General features: G+C 36.9%; 1 protein-coding gene across 1 annotated transcript in view; it reads left to right on the top strand.

Moving 5' to 3' along the window:
* The window catches only part of Adgrg4 (adhesion G protein-coupled receptor G4), a 111,091-nt gene that overhangs the window by 9,115 nt on the left and 87,772 nt on the right, over positions 1 to 14,204 (top strand). The window lies entirely within an intron of this gene.

Below are 14,204 nucleotides of genomic sequence, written 5' to 3'. Positions count from 1 at the left end.
TCTCTCCCCCTGCTCTGCCTACACACACACACACACACACACACACACACACACACGTGCCTGCAAAATTTTTGATTCTGAATCATTTGAGAGTAAGTTGCAGGCATGGTCTGATTCTTTTTTATCACTGAATATCTCAGGGTGTTTTCCCTGAGAATAATGAATTCTCTTACTTAACCATGATACAATGATCAAACTCAATTGAGCATCCATACAATATAAATGACTAACTCACAGTTCATATTCCCATTTAGCCAATTGCTCTAATAATTTCTTCTGTAGTTATTTTCTTTTTGCTTGGTCTAGAATCTAATCTGAAACAGACCCTCCTGCAGAGTTTCCTTGTCCTTTGGGACTTAGACATTTCTAGCATGCAGTCCAGTTATTTGGTAGAATGTTTCCTAATTTGGTTTTGCGTAATGTTTCTTCAAGGTTAGGGTAAGTGTGTGCTATGTACTTTGGGCGAGAACATCGCAGAAGTGATGCAGTATTCTCAGTGTATCTCATCAGTGGACACAGGGTGGCAATTTGTGCCACTATTCATGACAATAACTTTCATCATTTGATTCTGATGTCCATCACATTTTTCTGCAGCAAAGTTATTGTTTTTCTTTTATAATATTACATAATTTCTGATGAGCTATTTGGAAGTTATATAAATATCTTTTTCTTATCAAACTTTTACCCAGGAATTTTATACTTAATGATTTTTGCCTGAGTCACTATTGTTATGATGGTAGCAAAATGATGATTTGTTAAAAACCTCTTTTATTTTCTACATTTATTAGTTGAGATTCTGTTGTAAGAGTTTTCTCTTCTTCTATTTTTACTTATTCATTCATGTGTTTTTAAAATATAAGTAGGATATTATAGATATCATTTTATTCATTGTGTTGCAATCTGTTACTAGGTTTATTCTGATGCTCAAATTGGTCCAAATTTGACCAGTGGGAACCCTTCAATCTGGCACTTGTGCTCTTTAGACACTTTCCATCATTCTTTTTTTTTTGTCTTTTTGAGACAGGGTCTCGATATGCAATTCAGGATGGCCTTGCGCTCACTTTGTAGCCCAGGTTGGCCTCGAACTTACAAGGATCCTCCTGCCTCAGCCTCCCGAGTGCTGGGATTACAGGCATGCGCCAGCCCACCTGGCGGTTCCATCATTCTTTGATCATTTTCTTGCACAAGATGTTCCAGGCTTAACATGTACTTTTTCTGTTCAGCCGTTTTGCCAGTGAGACTTAGTCTTGGTCCCTTTGAATGGGAATAGTACTTACCAACAATTCACTTTTCTTGTGAGTACCATCATGATACTGAAGAACTGTTTGTAATGGAGTTCTTGCAAAAAATCCCTTTCTTCTTGGAATTATACATGCATTTTTCTCCTTTCTAGTTTTTAGAAGGAAATAAAGATTGTTTTTCTCTGTACAACTCCTCTGCTCCCTCATTTCCAATTCTCTCTACCAGTAGCAGCAGCAGCAATCCTGAAGCGGGTGTATTTAATAATAATAATAGCATCAAGATAGGATTTCTCTCCTTTCCTGGGGTGTTCACTTACAGCAGTATTATTTATTGTTTTTATGGCTTTTGGGGAAGGGAGGTTAGGAATGGAATGGAGGTTATAGCCAACCCTAAGAGGTCATTCACAGACTATGGGGATATGTGTTCTTCAATAATCTTGATGCTATTTGAGTTAATGGCAGATACACATTGCAGGGAATTTCTGTTTCTTTGAGATCAGACCAAAGCAAAGGAACAGGAAAGCTATTGCTTTATGCTACTACCTGAAGATACTTGGATTCTCTCTTTTGGGGGCCTTGAAAATAAATGAGGTAGTCCCGGCTAGTTCTAGCTAGGGATTAGTGGCTTAAGCCTGCACAACTTACACAAAGCAGTTTAAAGTAATGTCATCTTTGATTTAAGGAACTGGAAATATGGCCCTGGAAAACTGCATGTTTTTGGCAGTGGTCTTTAAAAACCTAATATATGCAGCTAATGGCCATGCCCTTTTGTATCACTTGGTTGACAAATAACTCAGTCTAATTGATGTGTTAAATTGCTATACAAGTTTCATTTACTTTGCTCTTTTGTACATTTTAAAATATATAATCCATTCCCTTAGTCTGATTCAGTCCTTGTGGACATAATACACAAATAATCCAACAGAATAAACAGAAGAAAATGCTACCTAAAATGATGATCAAACCCAAAGGGTAGAAAACATTCTCTTTATTACTCAAGTTTCTTCAAGTGTTCTTCCCAAGTCTTTGGACAGGAGTTCCTAACCTGAGGGCTGGAATGGTCTTAAAGGAGTTCACAAAGCCCTTAAAATTGTACCCAACACTAAAACTGCAAGGTGGACTTTTTTTCCCTGAGGACAGAGTCTAGTTTTCATGACATTATAACAATACGGTAACTTTTACCAAGTTCTTACCATGTGCCACGCTTTTTATAGATGAGGAGAGAGAAACTCAGAGAGATTAAGCAAATTGCCTAAGATCTCCAGTCAAATAAGTAGTAGAGTTGAGGTATGAACAAAGATGTGTCTGCTTGCAAAGCTCATCTTCTTTTCACCCCCACATTGTGCAGGATTATGTGAAGGAAACCCATGACCCCAAAAGGTATTGAACAGTTGCCTTAGAAGCTTTCTTTGCAAGGAATTTCTGACATTGATGACCCACTGTGGGAAATTAGGCTACCAGCTGGACTCACTGCCGGCCTCATCGCTGAAGTATATACGATACTGTAGGACTTCTCGTACTTCTGTCTTAGCCACAAGATGTCCAAGAATCGGGTGGCAATATGGGAATAAATATGAGTGATTATAACATGTCTAGCTTTAGCTTTTGCTTAATTGGCATTTGTAATTTATAGAAGGATTATGACCTTTGAAAGAAATTTTCATGAGCACATTGCTAGGCACAAATTTCTATAAATCCATTTATACTTAAGAAGGATTTTGTGGAGCATTTGCTGAAAAATATGAACCATTTCTAGGCTTACTAAGTACTCATGGTAGTTAAGATGTCTCGAGAATATTTAAACAGTACAGTAGTAATAATTACAAAGGTGTTAGTTGTTAGGAATTTATTTTGGGGGTCTTTTAATATCTTCTTTCCCTTATTTTTAAAAATTACAAGCACAGTATATATGGTTGTGAATAAAACAGATTTAAACAATACAAATATATACGAAGTGTATAGTAACCCCTCCCCCATCTTCTCCATAGAATTTTCTACCTCTAAAGACTTTCTCATGGGTTTATGAGTGTATGTGCATTTGTGTGTGTAACTTAAACAAAAACAAAATACGTGCACATACATACACACATACATATTTTTTCTACAACTTGATTTGTTTTAACACTATTATTATGGACCCATAAGTACACTTAGAAGTATTTATTTGTTTGTATTTTTTGGCACTGGGAATCAAACTCAGGATCTTGTGCTTGCCAGGCAGGCACCCTGCCTTTGAGCTATATCCCCAGTCCTGCTTAAAACTATTTTTAGGGCTGTCCGTATTGCATTTTATAGATGTAACTTAATTTATTTGACTAACCTACCACTGATGGATATTTAAATTGCTTCACTTTTTGCAGTTACAAATAATGCTACAATAAGTTTCCTCATACACACTTACATCTTGGCATACATGGGAGTGGGATTTCATAGGATACATTTCCAGAAGTAGGATTTCTCAGAAAAAGCATATAAGCTTTTGCAATTTAATTGATTTATCATTTTACTAGTTATTTAATTAATCAATTATTGTTTAAAGTGAGTCCTTAAAGTAAAATTAATAGGTACACACAGTAAAACATTTTAAAAATATGAATTCAAAACGAAAGTTTCCTTTCGTTTCAATCCCTTACCTCAAGTACCTCTTGCTCAAAATATTTATTAACAATATCTTAGGTATATTTGCAGAAAAATATAAATGTTGGATTTACATGTCGATGTTCTTTTTTCAGTTGGGATCATCATATACATAGGCTTCTGCAACTTTTTTAAATTTAGGAATACATTGTGGCAATATTTCCATATCAGAAAATATAGAACTATCTGATTATTTCTGGGGGTAGGTTGCTGAACAGAATTATAGAATAAGGGTATGCTATAATTTTTTTAAAAAATTTTACTTGAAAGACTAAACTTTTTCTGGTTTTTAGCTGTGATAAAAGTTACAAGAAAATTTTAGTGTTTGGTGACGACAGTAATGTCTTAGAATAAGTATTAAGTACTGATCAAAACCTGAAGTTCCTCTTTAGGTATGGTGAAAACAATTTCCTAATCTGAACCCAGACACAGGTTCCAAAAAAAAGAATTTGTTCTGACTGTGAATACATGAAGATGAAACGTTTTCCAAAGACATAAGGACTAAATCATCCTTTCATACATTGGCGAAATCCTTTCTCTTGAAAAGAATGAAATAACATGAATAGAATCTATCCTGGGAAATCTACACTGTATTAAAACATAGCATTTCTTTATTTGTGCTGTCCTTACTCTGCTGAGATTTATTAATTAACACTCCAGCTGCTTTGAATTATTTTATAATCTGGTTATATGCAAAAATATGCAGAAATGGATTGTATAGTTTATGTACTTTCTAAAGACCTATTTTGGCCTACTATTAATGCGTCTATCCAATTATCAGCTCTCATATGAAAAGCTCCATAGTGATGGGCTGTATAGCTGAAAGGTAATTTGGTCTTGCCCTGTGCATCAATTCTCTGTGCTACCCTCATTTTTCATCATGAAAACATAAGCACGAACTGGTTGTAGTTCGCTTAAAACTTCCTTATTGGTATTCTCCTGCACATGGTGACATTCTCCTATAAATCCGGAGATGAAAGCGGTAGTCTATTTCTTTCTGTTGCAGGATCCATTTTTCATGCCTTTGCTTAAAAACTGAATGCAGAAACCAATTTTTTTCCTTATCATCTTAAAGATAGTCACTTCATATTTTTGGTACTCCACAGGCCAATCTGCTTGTGCCAACTTTGGTCACCATTATCTTTCATAAGTATAATCCACACATTGAACTATATTTACAAAGGTCATTATTGAAATAAAAGCCAGATGTGATATGCAGGCTAGAACAATGCATAGATTTAATATGATATGATATGCTATGATAAGTTATGATAGGATATATGGTATACCAAGAATCACAACCAGAATTTGGTACCATAGCAAGTATTCTACTTAATATTCTGTTAACAGGTGCATCTGCTACACAATGCCTCATAAATATTCTGCTACTCTATACCTCTGTTCTCCAGTTCCCAATGGTTACAATAATACAATCTTGTCTAGTCAAAGAATAAATGGCAATTAAGTCCACAGGACTTTGTATGGATTGTCCCCACTTTCACATGCAGAAACAACAAGGCTTATGTAAATAATTAGTGGAAGTGATCATTTGTCCATAAATGGGAACAGAATAAGTGTGACCAACCATGGAGGCTAGACCCCATACCTTCTGTGATCCCTCAAATACAAATGCACATTTTGTTATTATAGCTCAACTACTTGGATAGTGTGGGTTTTTACATTTGCTTTTTAAATCTGAATTTTTATGGACATGATTGCAGATTCACTTGTATTTAAAGATTCCTTGTACACTTTGCCCAGTTTCTTTCCATACAAACATTTTGCAAAGTTTTAGTATAACAACCAGAATATTGACATTGATACAACCCACCAAACTTATTCAGGTTTTTCTAGTTTTGCTTGTGCTCATTTGTGTGTGTATGTTAAATTCTATATGATTTTATCACCCGTGCATGACTGTGTATCCACCACCCGATTCAAGATGCTTAACAGTTCTTACACCACAAACATTCCTCATGCTGCCCTGTTATAACTACACTCACTTATTTCCCGCCTTTTCCCACCCAACTTCATTCCCTGAATCCCTAATCCCTGGCAACCTCTAATCTGCTCTCCATCTCCAAACTCTTATCATCTCAAAAATATTATGTAGATAGAATTGCACTTTATGACCATTTAAAATGAACTTAAAAGAAAACCTCGCATCATTACCTGGAGAACCATCGTTCCTATGCATGTAAATAGTCCATGTTATGGGTGAATCACAGTTATTATTTTTTTTGCCAGTCATCTGTTGAAAGTTATCTGGGCTGATTCCAACTTTTAGCCATTACAAAAACTCCTGTGAATATTTGTGTATAGGTTTTGTGTGAACAGAAGTTTTCATGTTTCTAGGATAAATGCTTAAGTGCAATTACTGAGCTATCTGGTAGCTGCATATGTAGGGTTTTTTTTTTTTAAATAAGAAACTGCCGAATTTTTTCAAAATGTTTTTTGCCACTTTACATTTTCACCAGCAATGTGTAAATGATCGACTTTCTCCGTGTCCTTTCTAGCATTTTGTGATTATTTTTTATTTTAAACATTTTTGTATATGTGTAGTGATATTTCATTGCAGTTTTAATTTGTACCTCCCTGATGCCCAGGGGTGTTGAACATTTTTTTCCTGTGCTTATTCTCCATCTGGGTGTAACCATCAGTGAAATATTTGTCCCCGTCTTTTGCCTTTTTTTTTTTTTTTAAAGAATTGTGTTGCTTTACCATTGAGTTTTGAAGTCCTTCACCTATTGTAATCTTTTGTTGGGTATTTATTTCACAAATATTTTCTCTTACTCTGTTGATTCTTAAAACTTCTTTTTATATCGGCTTTCAGTACAAATGTCTAATGTATCAACTTATGTCTTTATGAATCCTTCTGTTGGTGTCAAGTCTAATAACTTTTTAAAATCTTGATCCCAAAATTTTTTTCCATTTTTCTAAAAGTTTCATAGTTTTATATTTCCATATAAGTCTGTGATTCATTTTGAGTTAATTTTTGCATAAGGTGTGAAGTTTAGTTCAGGGTCCCTTTTGTGGGTCTGTAGATGTTCAACTGCACCAGCAATATTCATTGCATTTCTGTTTTTATTGAGTTGATCTTGTACTTTTTACAAAACTCAGTGAAACCTAACTGATAGGTCTATTTCTGAGCTTTCTGTTTTATTCCTCTGTGTGTATGTCTCTCCCTCTGCCAATACTGTACTGTCTTGATTGCTATAGTTTTATATAGCAAAACTTAATACTGGGTAGAGTGATTCCTTTCCCCTTATTCTTTTGAAAAATTGATTTAGCTATTCTAAGGTCTGTGAATTTCCATAAAAATTTTAGACTAAGCCTGACTATGTCTATATAAAACTGTCCTGGAATTTGATATACTGTGTATCAGTTTGAGAAGAACTGACATCGTTACTATGTTGAATCTTCCAATTTTTGAACATGGTGTGCCTTTCCATTTTTAAGGTTTTTTTTTTTCATTAGAGTTTTATGACTTTTCGCACCCATGTTATGTTAGAGTGTATACCTGAGTATTTCACTTTCACTGCAGCAATTATGAATAGCTTCTTGGGTTCTGTTTGTCTAGGGTGGAGACATGTGATTGATTTTGTTGTGTTAATTTCCCACACATTTCTGAGGAACTGTGTATTTTTCACCTATTTTCTATCTGTTGTTTCAGATGGGTGAACTCTATTTTTCTGTCCTTAAGTTTAGGGATGCCACTGTCATCTCCACTCTACTATTGAGCCTGTGGACCAGGTTTTAAGATTATCTATTATTATATTTTTCAGTTCTATAGCTTTCATTTGGTTCTTTTTTAGACCTTTTTAACCTTTTCTGAGATTTCCTTTATTTTCATTTCAAGAGAATTTATATTTACTCGTATAATCACTCTCATGCTGGCTCTTTTAAAATTCTTGTAAGATAATTCCAACATCTGATCATCTTGCTGTTGCCATGACTTGATTGTCTTTTCTCATTCAAAACGTGATTTCCTTGATTCTTGGTATGACAGGTGATTTTTACAATTGCATCTTGGACTTTTTGTCAATTATGTTAGGAGATTCTAGGTCCTCTTTAAAAATTGCATTTCAGTAGACATTCTGTTTAAGTGTAGCATGCAGGTCTTGGCCTACTTTTGTGGGTTGGGCTTCCAAATACAGATAAAGTTTGAGAGTCTTTGTAACGTTATTTTGTCTTTGCCTCTGGGCCTCCCTCTGGTCCCTGCTGGTGTTGCCTGGGTAGGGAATGGTAGGGGTCTTCCACTGGGGAAGAGGGATGGTAGGATTCTTCTACTGAGATCCCTTGGTTTGGCTTCCCCTGTGTCTATGGTCAGGAAATGAGAGTCTTGGGTGATGCTTCTTCCTCCAGGCTGCCTGCTGCTAGTGGGGTCCTTTTCGTGTCTCTTACCCATCCTCTGTTTTGGTGTTTCTGGGTGAGGGAGAAGGATCTCAGGACTGCAGGGATGAAATGGCTACGTGACCCAGGACACTTGCTGTTACTAGCTCCTTTTCTCCTCTTATACCTGCCTGCCTTGGTAGGCAGATGGAAATAAACAATGTTTGCAGACTAGATTCTGTTCAGCCAATATTTTAGTAGGGAGAGGACACTTAGGCCTGGCAGGGGTGGAGAATACCTCTCCTGGTTGCTTACTGTTAGCAATACTCCCAGTCAGTTCCCTTGTCTGGTGGTGTCAGGCTTGCCTGATGTTGTCAGAGGGATTCCTATTTGATCCAGAAGGGGAAAGAACTTCTTTGGATTATCTTCTATTGTTAGGTTAGGGATCAGGAAGCAAAGGACCTGGGTTACCTTTTTAAGCTGGGATAGGGGAGGCAAGATGCCCACCACCATGTCATTCCTTTACTCCTAGGGTCTCTAACAAGTTTGCTTTCTTTTTAGTACCTTTAGTACTTCTGTTTTTGGTGATCTGTTACACTGTTTTCAGGATTTCTAACTGTGCTTAGTAAGGAAGAGCAGGGAAAAGTGAATTTATGCCATTTTGTTCAGTTGGGAATTCTGTTTATAATAGTTTTGGGGTAGTAGAAGCTTGTGTGTGTGTAGATAAATAGGATGCAGCAAAATTACAGAGATGATATACTTAGCATTGTAGCTATCTGAATCATTTAAGTACATTTTTTAAAAGCAAGACAGGCATTATATTCAGTGAAGTAAGTATAACATTTAGGGACCATAAAAAAAACTTTACCCCATCTGCAAATCGCACTGAATCTCAGAAAAACAGAAGTACATATACATTAAGACAAAAAGGATACAAATAATTAAATTGTCAAAGAAGTTTATACTTATTATGAGCCTACATTACAGACTGATGATTTTCATCATGTTTGTTAACCCATGGTAATGAATCACTAGATAGGTGGTTGAAAGAATCTCTAATTCCTGTGGGTCTTAGTTCTAAGAAGCTACTGAAGTTTGATTGGATTGTCTTTACCTGGGATATGAATGATTCGTGAAGGCAGATATTGTTTCAGGGACTGGCCATGCTTAGGGATTCTTATTGGGTTTCAAACATAGCTAGGAAGTTTGATTTAATGTTTAGGTTACCAACATGATGCTCTCTCCTCTCAGGTTTACGCAAACTATTTCAGATGATTGCTGCTTCTTGTACTGTTCAGCATTCGTAGAACTTGGCTTTTAGTATCAACATTTGTTTCTCCTTGGTTATTCTGGGAAGAGGCTTTTCATTTCCTTCTCCTGGTATGGGATGGTTCCATACAAATAGACAGCACGCATTTGTGGGTGCTAGATAATTGAAGTATTACCCATATCGTCACATTTCTTCCCTAAAAATTTCATCTGTCCAATTCTTATCTTCCCAACAGCACAGTTCTCTGACCCTTACCTCTAAATGAAGGGCTTGAAATCAATTTCTAAAACTTGGTTCTAAAATTTTATGGTTTTATTGAATAAAGATCTGAATATTTATTAGTAATCAGTTTATAGGTAAAATTTGACACAATGCTCCTTCTGGAAATATCCTTGTATCTGAAATATCCTGTGCCATTGAATATTGGCAGTGTCTAACTAACTTTTCCTTTGTACAGGGCGCCACAGCTAAGGGTTTGCCTTACATCTCAGAGGAAACTTGGGACTTGGAATTTTCAGCAATGCTGAAACTTTTAGGACTTTGGCAACTCTTAGAGATAGACTAAGTGCCTTTTGTATAAAAAGATGTGCATGAGTCTTTGTGGGGCCAGGGGTAAATGTTCTGGTTCTAATGCAATATAATGTTGATAGACTTAATACTGGTTCTTAAATATTCAAGTTGTGAAATGATAAAAATAAGCATGTCTTTGTATCTGGGAACTGGTTTAAAGAAATGTGTCTGGTTGCCAAGTTGAAAAGGGGTGGATTGTAATGGTTGATAGATTGTGTCAACTTCAGAAGTTTAGAAGTTTAACTCAGTAGGGGGTCCTCACTTTTTTTTTTTCCAGTACCAGGAATCGAACTCAGGATGTTGCGTTTGCCAGGCAGGTGCTGTGCCGCTGAGCGAAATCCCCAGCCCCATAGGGTCCTCACTTTTTAAACATACTAAGCCTATGAAAGAGGAGGGCACAGACATGGAGTAAGTGCTACACCCACGCTGGGAGGGGGTAGCCTGCTTGCAAGATAAGGGAGGAAAAGAGGCTCATTTTCACTGTTTTTGCTCTTGCTGTCTTCTGCCACCTTGAACTGTTGCCCCTGTGCTATGCCACCCTGCCTTGGAGCCAGATGACTACAGACTGAAACCTCCACAAACTATGAGCTAAAAAAATCTTTCCTCCCTTAACTTTGGTGTTGGCTATTCTGTCTCAGCAATGAGAGAAAAGTAACCAGGACACCAGGCTTTAGGATAAAATGTAGCAATGTAAAATACATTATTTCCTAAGAGATCCCTGGTCCATAAAATGTCACCTGCTTTACTCCTTTTGCTTAACTCATTTATTTTTATTTATCTAAATCTTATGTTCCTTTTTTTTTTTTTTTTTTTTTTTTTTTCTGGTACCAGGAATTGAACTCACGACCTTGTGCTTGCCAGGCAGGCGCTGTGCTGCTAAGCTAAATCCCCAGCCCCTTAAGTTCCTTTTAAAGATACTTACCAGAAATGTTGATACCAGTTGTTCCATCTATGGCTCTGCCTTTTCTTTTTTTTTTTTTTTTTTGGTTTTTCTCCGGTACCGGGAACCGAACTCACGACCTTGCGCTTGCCAGGCAGGCGCTTTGCCGCTGAGCTAAATCCCCAGCCCCCGGCTCTGCCTTTTCTGATAAAGAATTTCATGTCTAACTCTCATCCCATTTTCTAATAGTTTCCCATTACTTGTTATAGTTTACTCCAATAGTGCCTTTTAAATATTGCAACAGAGAAGATAACTTTGGCTTTTGTGATATTTAATGTTTTATTGTTTCCCAAAAAGTGAATGTAGTTCAATGATTAATCATTCGTAAAGGAGTGGAAATGATGAACTTTCCTATTAACAATTAGTATATTTATAGAGAGTGATTCAGGCTCTGTGATTCTACATTTCTTACATATGCTAGAAGCAACACTTTAACAGAGGTTTGCAGAGCCATTTGGCTGGAATTTTTAAAAACCCACTTGGGAAAATGGAAACCAACACACTAATTCTCTTTTTAGTTGCAGTTCTGGACATATTTAAAAGCAGAGAGCTTGATATAAATATTGGGCAGCTGAAAGACACTGGTTTATTAACAAGGCATAATAGACTGTGTTTTTTTTTTTTTTTCTCCAGTACCGGGAACTGAGCTCAAGACCTTGCGCTTGCCAGGCAGGCGCTTTGCCACTGAGCTAAATCCCCAGCTCCACCCCCCCAAAAAAGGCATAATAGACTGTGAATCTCTGGTGATTGAAACAATGCTGTAAAAATTGAAAAAATCCTGCTTATATGACTTTGACTTTTGGCCCTATAAATATATGTATTTTTATCAATTCACCTATATAGTCAGTCGCAGGTTTCTGAGTGTCACTCATTTTACTTGTTAATGACTGCAGAATCCTAAAGAACATCCTGCACATATTTCAGAATCTCTCGATATGCAAATTAAAAACAATTTTACTGTGCAAGACAGTGAAATAAGTTAGTCGATTATCTACTACCACAAATATTCCTATGTCAATAGGTAATGTGCTGCTCAGGTGGATAAATTCAAAATGCTAATTTCTCTAAGTTAAATATGCATGGTTTTATTTTGGGTGATTTGAATTGAAGGAATATTATGGCTCACTTTTGAATTTTACTCTGCACTGTTTTTGCTTAGATGTTCCATCCTCATCCCAAATTCCGCTTATCCAAGTCCGCACTGGGTGTTTTTCTTCTGAGTGAGGCTGTCTTCCAAATTTTCCCATTTCTGTGAATATCACCACTATTATCTATTCCCAAAAGCAAAATTGGAGTTCTCCAAAGTTTCTCTGTCTTTATTTCTTAAACCTCTTTGTTACCATACCTTATTTGTTCTTTTTTTCTGATAGCAATAGGATCAGAAACTCACACAGCTATGATCAGTTCATGTCCTCCTTATAGCCATTTATTTAGTTAGCCTAAAAAAAGATGAGCTGAACATCTACCATGTGCTTTTCCCTATATCAGAGACTGAGGATATCATGGTGAGAAACAAAAGATGAGGTGCTTATTCATACAACCTAGCGAGGAAGGAGACAGTAATAAGCACATACACATGTAAAACTGCAGCTGTTACAAGTACTATGAGGAAGAGGTATGAGGTGTCATAATAATCTTGAATAGATTAGTCTGAGCTAGCTATGGAGGTGGGAGAAGATAGGCCTCCCTGAGGAAGTAATGCCTGAGTTGAGATCTGAAGGATGAATAGAAATTAAATTAAGAAATGAAGGGAAAACATTTTAAGTAGATGCAACAGAACATGCAATGCCTTTGCGGTAGAAGCAGAGGGCTAAATACTGGAAGACTGAAAGGAGGTTGTGGGCTGAGAAGAGTGGGATCTAGCACAGACTGACACTGGAGAGGTAAGTATATATCAAGCGTATATAGCTTTACAGGCTCTATTACAATGCTTTCATTTAATTCTATGAACAATGGAAAACCAGCAGAGGGATCTCTGTGTGTGTGTGTGTGTGTGTGATGGTCAGATTTGCATTTTGAAGAAGTCATTCTGGTTGTATAATGAAGTAGATCGGAGGGAACCAAGAATAGTGACAGTCCAACTGGGAGGCTACTGCAATAGTCTGGATGAAAGATGAAGGTGGCCCGGTCAGGGTGGTAAGTGATGGAGATGGACAGAAATTGAGAGTCAAGAGATGCATAGAAGTAATTTCTATCAGACAAGATTATGGGTTAGCTATGGAAGATGTGTGAAAGAATAGAGGAGAAAGGTACAGAGTGGAGGGTTTGGCTTGTGTAATTCAATGTACTGTGGCACAATTTAGTGAAATAATATCTAAAGAAGACCCAGCTTAGAGAGAATATAACAAGTCCAAGTTAGGGCATTTGACTTTGAGATACGGATGGGTTATTCAAGAGATGATGTCAGGTAAACGATTGGTTGTAAAAATGTGGAACTCAAACTAGAGATCTGTTCTAGAGATAGAACTTTGAGATTCACTTGTGCATAGGTGTAAATTCATGAAACCCTAGTTTTGGAGAAACTAGAGTGAGAAGAGAACAGGAGGCTGGGTCAAAGTCTTAGCCAGTAGAACAGTCTGCAAAAGACATAGAAGAGAGGCCAGAACTGTGGAGGCAGTAAATACAGAAAAACTTTCTGGAAAGAATTTGGCTGTGATGGGAGCAAAGAGCCGGAAGTGCCTTCAGGGGGATATAAAGTTTTGATTTTTTTTATTTCAAGAGACTGGAACATGTGTTAAATCAGGACGGAGAAGCTCATTAGGGAAAGGAGATGATAATTGATGGTGTAAGGTTTCTGAAAGGGCAGGAGGTGATGGGATCTAAAGCACAGTTGAGTTTCTATCTGATGATTTCAATTACTTTTTCCTTTGAAGTAGGAGGGATGATTATTAGATAAACATGTGGGGGTGGAGTTTGAGGGTGGGGAAGGTGTGAAAGAATTATTGCAGAGTAGGAGTACAAATTGACCAGAGAAAAGTAGTGGGATGGCTGGGCAGAGAGAAAGGCTTATTTGAGGTTAGTGGCAATGAATTTATAGAAACATGAATTTATCCTTTTGTGTGACTGGCCAGCAATGCTTGATTGCTCAAGCACAGGTACAAAGGATATGCACAGTAGGACTGATGCAGAGTTGGTGGGGGGAGAGTGACAAAGGCGGATACTACCAGCATCTGAAAGTCTCTTTGTCTTTCGTCTCTTCCCATTACCCATCCTG

Source organism: Chinchilla lanigera, unplaced genomic scaffold, assembly GCF_000276665.1.
Source record: "Chinchilla lanigera isolate Chin_1 unplaced genomic scaffold, ChiLan1.0 scaffold00088, whole genome shotgun sequence".
Taxonomy (NCBI): domain Eukaryota; kingdom Metazoa; phylum Chordata; class Mammalia; order Rodentia; family Chinchillidae; genus Chinchilla; species Chinchilla lanigera.
This window is presented reverse-complemented; position numbering and strand designations above follow the sequence as displayed.